Source organism: Passer montanus, unplaced genomic scaffold (genome assembly GCF_014805655.1).
Source record: "Passer montanus isolate IOZ18808 unplaced genomic scaffold, ASM1480565v1 scaffold7, whole genome shotgun sequence".
NCBI lineage: Eukaryota > Metazoa > Chordata > Aves > Passeriformes > Passeridae > Passer > Passer montanus.
Genome location: NW_024372147.1, coordinates 939933 through 949136, shown reverse-complemented (window position 1 = coordinate 949136; position 9204 = coordinate 939933). Strand labels below are relative to the sequence as shown.

At 34.1% G+C, this 9204-nt stretch overlaps 1 long non-coding RNA gene across 1 annotated transcript; it reads left to right on the top strand.

Annotated features, from left to right (window-relative positions):
• The first annotated feature begins 862 nt into the window (after nucleotides 1-862).
• On the top strand, nucleotides 863-3296 carry LOC120511923. The gene is made up of 3 exons (XR_005629869.1): nucleotides 863-955; nucleotides 2611-2693; nucleotides 3186-3296. It is a non-coding gene; the product is annotated as an uncharacterized LOC120511923 (long non-coding RNA).
• The last annotated feature ends 5908 nt before the right edge of the window (nucleotides 3297-9204 follow it).

The following is a 9204-nucleotide window of genomic DNA, read 5'->3' as shown; positions in this document are numbered from 1 at the left end:
ATTAATTAGCCTGTGTCTAATGTGACCTTTTCTTAAGTACATTAACTAGAAATAAGTGGGATAATAAATATATTATAAAATTCCATTGTACAAAACAAATATAGGTACGCATATAAATTATATAGGTATGTATCTATATAATTTTTATTAAGTCATTTTTGCTAAAATAATTTTAGTTTCTAATAATAAAATTTCATTTTTATGACTAGGTCATTGTTATAAAAATGAAGCTTTTAAACTACAAAAAAAAGTATGACAAAACAGTAAGAGGTATAAACCACTTGATTACACTTGAATTTTAGTTTCACCTGACTGCACAAAATAATTACACATACAGCTTTCAAATGTTTTTACACATAAAAAGATGTATGATGTTTTTAAGATTCCTTGGAGTACAGAAACTTGGAGAACAGCTGGTACTCCCATTAGCAAAGTCTCTATTAAAAGGGCAAAATGCTTGTTTCGTATTGTGTCACAATGAGCAAATAAATTAAATTTGAATTTATGAATTTCTGAATGAAATTAGATAGAATTTGAAATATGAGATTACATTCAGAATTTATGGTACAATTCTGCATTTTAATCACATGCCACATACCTATTGTTTTTACAGATATTTTGCAGACTTGTAGTTGTTAATTGTAATGTCACATTTACTTATCTTTTTTTGCCTTTTCCTTTTTCTTTTCTTAAGCCAGTTTTTCTGTCTATCATCTATCTATCTATCTATCTATCTATCTATCTATCTATCTATCTATCTATCTACCTACCTACCTACCTACCTATTGTGTTTTCCTACTGTGTTGTTAACTCACCTAAAGTGAAGATTCATTATATTTAAGCTGTTCCCTTCTTATCCTACAGAAGGTGGAATTTTGATTGACAGATTGAACAGCTGAAGGACACAAAAAGAAGAGAAATACAGTACAAAAAACCAGCAACTATCACTTGGAAAGTAAGGAAAAAATTATGGGTGCATCCACATTTATAAGATTATATGAAGGTTGGAAAACTGCAATGATGGAACAGTACAGTAATTTCTAGCTAGAGAACACAAATTAAGGTCTAGTTCCACATATTATAATGCACTTGAAAAATTTTTAGTCATATACCCTTAAATTTAATGCATTCCTACCATATGTTTCAGCAACAATTACTTACTGCTAGGAGTCTTTTGTGTGTGTGGTTTCCTTAAAAAAAAATGTATGGAGAATGCACAGTTCTTCTGTTACTTCAAATGTGGGCCTATTTTTCTCAATGATTTTTCTTTTTTTTCTCTATATGGTACTTGAAATAATGTAGGGAACCTCACAGACTATGTTTCCTAGATCTCTGGCAGAGGAACTGGCTCTGCAGATCCACTGCAGAAAAGTATGGGGCACTAGGCCAAGTTTCAGGGCTGAACTTCTGGATTAATATGATGGGGTGGTGTTGGGGCCCAAGGTGATTTTCTGCTGAGAAAAATGCATATCACAAGATGTTATTGTTCCTAAAAATAATTTAAGCCATGTGTAGCTATCCAAGAAAACTAGATAAAGGTGTGTGTGAGTTGTACCTTTAAAACTTAAAGCACCTTGCTTATTGGTTGACTTTGTGTGATAGGGAGCCAAATAATCATCCCCTATCATAAAGTCTTATAATTCAAGCCCAAACCACAGTTTCACCTTTTTTTTTTTTTTTTTTTTTTTTTTTTTTTTTTCATTTGTTTTTGTTCCATCCTGTTATTTGCAAGGCTTTGACTTCTGATGAATTCTGTGTTAGTGAAACACAGAATGGATTTAGTTACTAAATTATTATTGCATGTCTTTCACTTGTAACACTCATCCTTTCAGTCTAGGTAACTGGGGGCTGTAACACTAGTCTGCTATTTTTGATGTTTCTGAAATGTTTTCAATTGGTAATTATTTCTGTTATACAGTATTCTAAGGCTTGTAGTAGCTTTGCTTGTTTGTTTTAAATAATCTCCACAAGGATTACCAAATTATTTTTCTTTGCTTATCAGTATCTTTTGGAAGACTGCTATATACATTCAGTGCACTGGTTACTGTTACTATGAAATACAGGAAACAAAACCAAAGTTGTTGAAGGCTGTGGGTCTCTGGATAACAATAATTTGTCTTTTCCCCTGTGCAAACCCAATACTGTTTTCTATATTCCACAGTGTATTGTCAAGCCCATCTTCGAATGTGTATGTTGTTGATCTTTGGGAAACACAAACTTGAATGAAAAGAAATAAGTATATTTTACCTCATACCTATGACAGTAATTAAGAAAATCACTGATGCAAACCCTGTATTTTAAAATAAAAATGGAACAGTGATTACATGAAAACTGATGAAATGGCATAATTATTTCATGGAGTTACTGAAAAAGAATGTAAAAATGTGAAGAAGGCCAAAGGAGACAGAGCAGACAGATGGAAAATCAGAGAAAAAAATAGAACAGTATTTCAGTCTGAGTGAACTTTGGCGTGACTTGATTTGTAAAGGGCACAAATGGTAGACTAAGTTTTCCATTTGCTTCAGTGCAAGATGAACAGTAGTTTCTATGACTTGGTACAGTCTTGGCTGCCGTGCAGTCACCTTCCACTGAGGACATTTCTCATGACAGGTTGGACCAGTCAAGCCTTGGAGGACCCCTTGTCGATCAGGCTGGGCTTCTGAGCCAGAGGAATTTACACAGACAAATGACAGGTAATTTCAGGCTGTCTCTTTACAATTTATATTTTGTCCAGATTTAGTATTAGCATTTCATTTGCCTATAAAAGTTTTTAACAGTATTTCCCTTTTACATCTCTGCACAGCATACTGCATTATGACAATCCTATCCAGAAAGTTCACAATTAGTATTGCAGTAAAAACAACATATAACAATAAAGGAGCAGAGCTTAAGGATGCAGTTTAAAGTACTTTTTTAGATTACCTGCTTAAGTGTTTTATTATTTTTATTAACTTGAGCTTAAAATTTTTTGTGGATTTCTTAGGGGTTTGCAGAGGTAAAATGTAACTCAAGGGAGCCCACACTGATATTCGTGACATTCTCTATGTATTTATGTAGGCAAAGTTTCTGTGCAGACCTTCAGAGCTGCTTAAGAAAAAATTGCTTTCAATAGCTTTACAACAGTTTTTAATAAGACTAAGCTGGTTTTTTTTTCTTTTTCTTTTTTTTTTTTTTTTTTTTTTTAGGCACTTGAATTGCAAATCACTGATCCAAGGTCTTATAGCCTTGAAGTTCAAGTCAGATTATCAGTGAATATTAGAACACGCACATGTGAGACGGCCTTTACAAGCTTTAAGATCAAAGAGTCACTGTGCAACCTTCAGAATAATATCATTCCGTCACTCAAGCAAGCATTAGAAGGCTGGAAAAGTTCAGTCTTTCATGCAAACTTTTGAACTCCTTTTTTCATAAAGTGATTTTGAACATAGAAATCTTTTATGGAGAAAATCAAGCTCCTACTTAAAAAAAAATAATTATTGTACTTTCTAATGAAGAAAAAAAATCCCCAAGTTTAGCAGTATATTTGCTGCATATATTCTAAAATTAAAATATCTTTTGATATGTCTGATTTAAGCTTGTCTTTCCAGGTTTAGGTTCCATAGCTTCCAGGGTCTTAGCAGCTGTGCTTTGCATTATCTCTTGTTTAATGTTCAAATGTGGTATACCATACAGAAAAAACCCAAACCAAAAAGTTCTGAGTTAAAGTGTTAGTAAGTCCTGTAGAACCCATGAGATCACTTGTTTGTTCAGTATGCAGCAGGTACAGAAATGCTTTGCTAGGTCAGGGTTGTAGAGTTCAATGTATTCTGGTTGAGTTTGCTGTCAACATTGTACTGAGATTTTTTTGTGTCCAGACTCATTGTATTTTTTCTACAGAGCTGGAAAAGAAAAGAACATTGGACCACTTATTTTTATGGCATGGTTACAAATATATTAAACTTACATATATATCACAGCAGATGGAGGCAAATATTTTCCCTGGTAGAGGACTATTAATGTATATGGACAGTATCTTTAGGAATACAGGGTAGAACATCATAAATTAGCCTTTTAACATCTTTGTACCTTGAATTTTCTCTGAAAGCTCATGGTACTGAATCTGATTGCACATAAACTAGTGCAGGATTAGAGTTTAAATTGACTATAGACAGTGTAGATAAATTACTATACACTGTTATCTCAAATGTCAAAGTGTAGAAATTGAATCATTTGGGAATTAATTTAATAAAATCATAACCTCATGGACTCATAGAACCATAGAATGGTTGAGGTTGGAAGGGACCCTAAAGATCACCTAATTCCAAGCTCCCTGCCATAGGCAAGGATGGCACTCACCAGATCAGGTTCATTAGGGCCACATTCTGGTCTTGAATACCTCTAAATGCTAACACTTTTATGTTATGGACTCAGTATTTGGGGTGTTAAGTAACTCCATTTCCATGTAAATTATAACACCAAAGACTTTTTCTAATACAGTCTTTTTTGAATACTTTTCTTATATGAAAAAAGAAGCTTAGATATTTGTGGTTTCTCTTAAAGAAAATGGAAACCACAGCAAGGGATAACTAAATGTAATAAAGCAGGAGCAAGCCTATACTTTCTATTGGCAAAGCAATTATTCTATCCCCAATTTTATTAATGCTGACCTATTGTCTCTAGGACTACCTAATGGCTACTAAGTACTCAGAATTAGTTCCAGTGGCTGGCTGAGACTCCAATAGCAATTACTTAATCAGAAGATATTCCTGGATGTGTTTCTACCAGTAACAATATTCAGGGAGACTTACTGGAATCATTATCCTCATTACTGATCTTTATATCTTTCCTTCAGAGTATGGATGAATATGTTTCCTTTCTGGAGCATAAAACTCCATTGCACTAGTCATGCAAATGCATTCATTCTTCCCTCTGTTATCTTTGAGAATAGCAGTAAAATAAATTATAGCTTTTTCAAGGTCAAAAAGTGTTTTAAAAAACTTTGAATCAAACAATGAAAGATGTAATTTTCTACTGAGTTACTTATGCTGTTTGTACTACACTGTTCTAGCATGAGCTAAATACCTATATTTTATAAACTTCAAAAAAAAAAAAAAGTTGATTGTGCCAATTTCACAAGAAAAAACTTTAAAAACTCTATTTTCAAAAATTCTAAACTAAATACTTCCCTGCAATTGACAACTGCCTCTTTATTAGGAAGTACACAGAGCTGTTGATGGAGAAAAGCTCTCCTTTCTCTTCTAGGGGGAGGAGGAATGATATTCCCAACTTTTAGTTTTCCTTGTTCCTTGTCCACGAAAAGTTCTTTTTCTTTTACATCTCTGATAAACTAAATAGATTGAGAGGGATTTTAAAGTTGAAAATGTAGTTTATCTCTGTTTAAGTGTTCTTATCTGATGCACTTTCATTTCATTCTTTTGGCATTATTCCTAGGAAACATAAAGTCGAGGAGGCAGCAGAAGCTTGAGTTGCTACTGCTGCAGAGTGTGCTTGAAATCTTATCAGGCAGAGGCTGCATTCAGTGTACAGCAGAGCTACACAAGTAACCAGCCTTTAAGTTTCAGCGGTTGAATGGAAGAAAAAGCAATCTCCTTTTTCCATCTCCAAAATCCAATTTCATCCTAATCCAGCTATTACTTCTTGTTCCATTTGGAAAGACAAAGAAACATTTAATAATTTTTTTGGTACCGAATAATATTTTTTTTACCAAAGGTGGTTAAATGCTACAGGGAGAGGGTCACTTGGCCCAAAAATTTCCTTAACTTACTACATCCCAACAAGTGTAAATAAATTGGACAGAGCTATTTTATTATTTTCCATATACATGAAGAGAAAATGAGTATTCATGTGGTGTTTAAATGGTTTAGAATCCATTATTTTTTCCTGAATGTTGAACAGTAGATATTTCTGTTATGATTTGTATTGATAGTTTTGTATATATAATTTTGGTTTTGGATAAAACCAAATCTTGCTTTTGACCAAGCACTACTAAAGACTTCCGGTATTTAGCTTTGGTGTGATCCTGCAAGATAAGGATACATTTTTTCCAGTTACATCAAAGTGCATACATATATTTCAGCAACTTTTGATCTAAGTACTGTAGAATGTAAAAAAAAAAAAAGTGTGTATGTATCCATGCAATAAAACATTGACCTTTTAATGTGTATGGATGTAAATGTAACATCTGTTTTTACAGCAAGGGTATTTTTCATTTAGCTGAATTTGCTCTTTGTTTTGGCTTTCAAAGATAGCTGGACAGAAAATGCAGAATGGGTCCATAAGCAAAATTCATATCAGTAAAAATGCTGGTAGGGTGTCTGCAAGGAATAAATTACATTCAAGCACTCAGGTGTCGATATATGGACCAAACAGTAAAATGGATTTGAGATCTTTGAGGAAAAGATCCACTGTTAATGTAGCTGTGAAACACCACTCTGCTTGGATCCAAAAACTTGACATAATTTATATCTACTTTTAAAAAACAGAAGGAGGAGAAGGGTAGAAGGAGGAAGGGTAAAACAGCATGGTAGATCTGGAGAACTTATTTTTCTCTTTTGGCTTTGTTTTTATTAATATAATTTTGGAAAGAAGAGACTTTATGAATATTTGCAACTCTGCTTCTCTCTATATCTGTAAGATTACCATCTCCAGTTTTGCCATTCTGAACTCATTGAACAATTGGTATGAACCTGTCATTCTCTGCTTTTCCTCTGATTCATCATAATTATGATCTGTAGTTCTGAGTTGGTACACGGATCTTGGTTGCCAACTGACAAATATTTTGGGACTCAAGTTATACTTCTGGTCCAAGAATATTTGATAACATGTGCAACTATATTTCCAGGCTTTCTTACAAAAGATACAGAACAACAATTACAGTAACAAGAAATCCATGGGAGATATAACAAAATGAAGAAAGGAAGAAAAATGGATTAATTTTACTTAGTAGGGGAAATTCTACTGAATTACTTCTTTTTCTATGGTAGTTCTGGGGTTTTTTCCTTATTTCACTTGGTTTTGCATTCTGTTGAAATAATAACATGCTGAAGTATTGAGATATTTTTTTAAATTTTGAAATTATTTATGATTATATTATGATTATATTATATTGTCATTTATGATTGACCAGTCTAGTGCTGGAAAATAGAGTGGTAAGTAGGAGGAAATACATTAGAAGCTGTATATTTTTATCTATATTCGTGCTTGAAATTAGAACAGCTGTCAGAAAAGCTTTGGCTTAGTCTTGGCAGTAATCAGGAAAAAGTTATAATTTCTAACAGTCATATCTATCCTTTATATTACACAGGATGAAAAAGAAGCTTAAATGTCAGTTTAGAGAAAACTGGAATAAAATTTAGACAGTTTATGGTTGCAGGCATTTTATTTGTTAGTTGTGGTCTAAAACAGAGCCAGCTCAAAACAAATTGATCAAAATCAAAGAAATAAAAGAATGACCCATCAGGATATCAAGGGGAAGGCCAAGGAAGTATAATAATGCTATATTTTGCAACACTGAAAAATAAAGCCTCTTTTTTTAGTACAGCAAAAGTTCACTTCATGTGCACGTAACAAGCTACCTTTAAGGAGGGAAGTTCTTGTAAAACCTGACCCAGAATAACATGTCCAGCTCCAGGGCACCTAACAAAAGAAGGACATAAAGCTGTTGAAACAAGTCCAGAGGAGGGCCACAAAAGTGATCAGAGGGCTCAGAAGAAGAGTCCTCCTTTGAGGACAGATGGAAAGTTTGGGCTGTTCAGCCTGGAGAAGGGAAGGCTCTGCGGAGATCTTACAGTACCTTCCACTACTTAGAGAGGGACAGGGATTTCTTACAAAGGTATTAAATTGAAGTGACAGTATAAGGGGTGATGTCTTTTAGCTGAAGGATGGTAGGTTTAGTTTTGATAGTAGGAAGAAATTCATTGCTGTAAAGGTGGTGGGGCATGGAAGAGGTTGTCTAGGGAGGTTGTGGACTCCCCATCCCTGGAGGTGTTAAAGACCAGGCTGGATGGGGCTTTTCCCGCTCTAGTGGATGGTATCTCTGTCCATGGTAGTGGGGTTGGAGCTATATGTTTTGTAAAGTCCCTTCCAACCCAAATCATTTATGATTCTATGATTTTGAGATACTCTAGGACATTTTAGCCTTGTTCCCTATATGAATTTTAAAGTCCTGCAGAAGTTCAACAGGTGAGATGTGTACTTTTTAACGCATGTTTTTCAACGACACCGTATTAACACTTCTGGGTGTCTTGGAAAGATTTACCTGAAAATTCCTTACATATTTGTGATCAAGCAGCAATGAAAAACTTTGATGCCATATTTTAAAGATTGAGAGTGGGTCAAATTCTGTGTGAGAGAAATCATATTGTGAATGCAGGCAACCATGTTATCTTCTTCTAATTCTATAATTAATTCTTCTTTATATGGTTTAAATTTATGCCTGTTTTACCTTTAATGTTTTCTCCTAATCCTTATCCCTACTTGTATGCCCTTCAGCATTTTTTCCACCTCCTCTGTGCAACTGTATTGGAGGAGGAGTAAATTTTTTTATTTTTTTGGGTGCTTGGCTTTTAGCCAGTGTCAAACCCTGACCACAGTCCTTGCCACTGCACAGTTTCATGTTCTTAAGCAAAAATGAGTTATTTCTTTTGGGTTTGTGGTGTGGAAGGATCAAAGTCTGAAATGCAATGTATCCAGCATATCGGATAGGAACATTGAATGGCTTTTTTAACTACATTAATTTTACAAATTCATTGATACTATCAAAGAAGTCAGCTGCTGACAAGCTGTGAAGCAATGTGAATGTGTTGATTCCTACATGCCTATTTATTTATATTTCACTTTGTTAAGTACAGTGTTAAGGTAAAAGGTGTCTTATTGTTTTAATTCCGAATCCAGCAGAGGCTGCTTGATCTTATTTTTATGCAGCTTTTGATGGAGTTTTTTGTAAGTGCTAAACACAGTATTTCTGCTGCTCTAAAAACTGTATGTAAATATTAACAGCTGAAAGTACTGGCATGCCTCTATGCAATAACCTAAGTTGAAGATGGACAAAAATAATCACTTTGGTCTAAGCAGAAGAAGAAACCCATCATATATCCACCTTGCAAATATGCACAAAAGTTGCTAGTCCATGCAGAAAAATGACTTATTGCCACTCCATCATTCTGACTGAAAACAACAAAACCAGTAATATTTTACTTGCTTCAG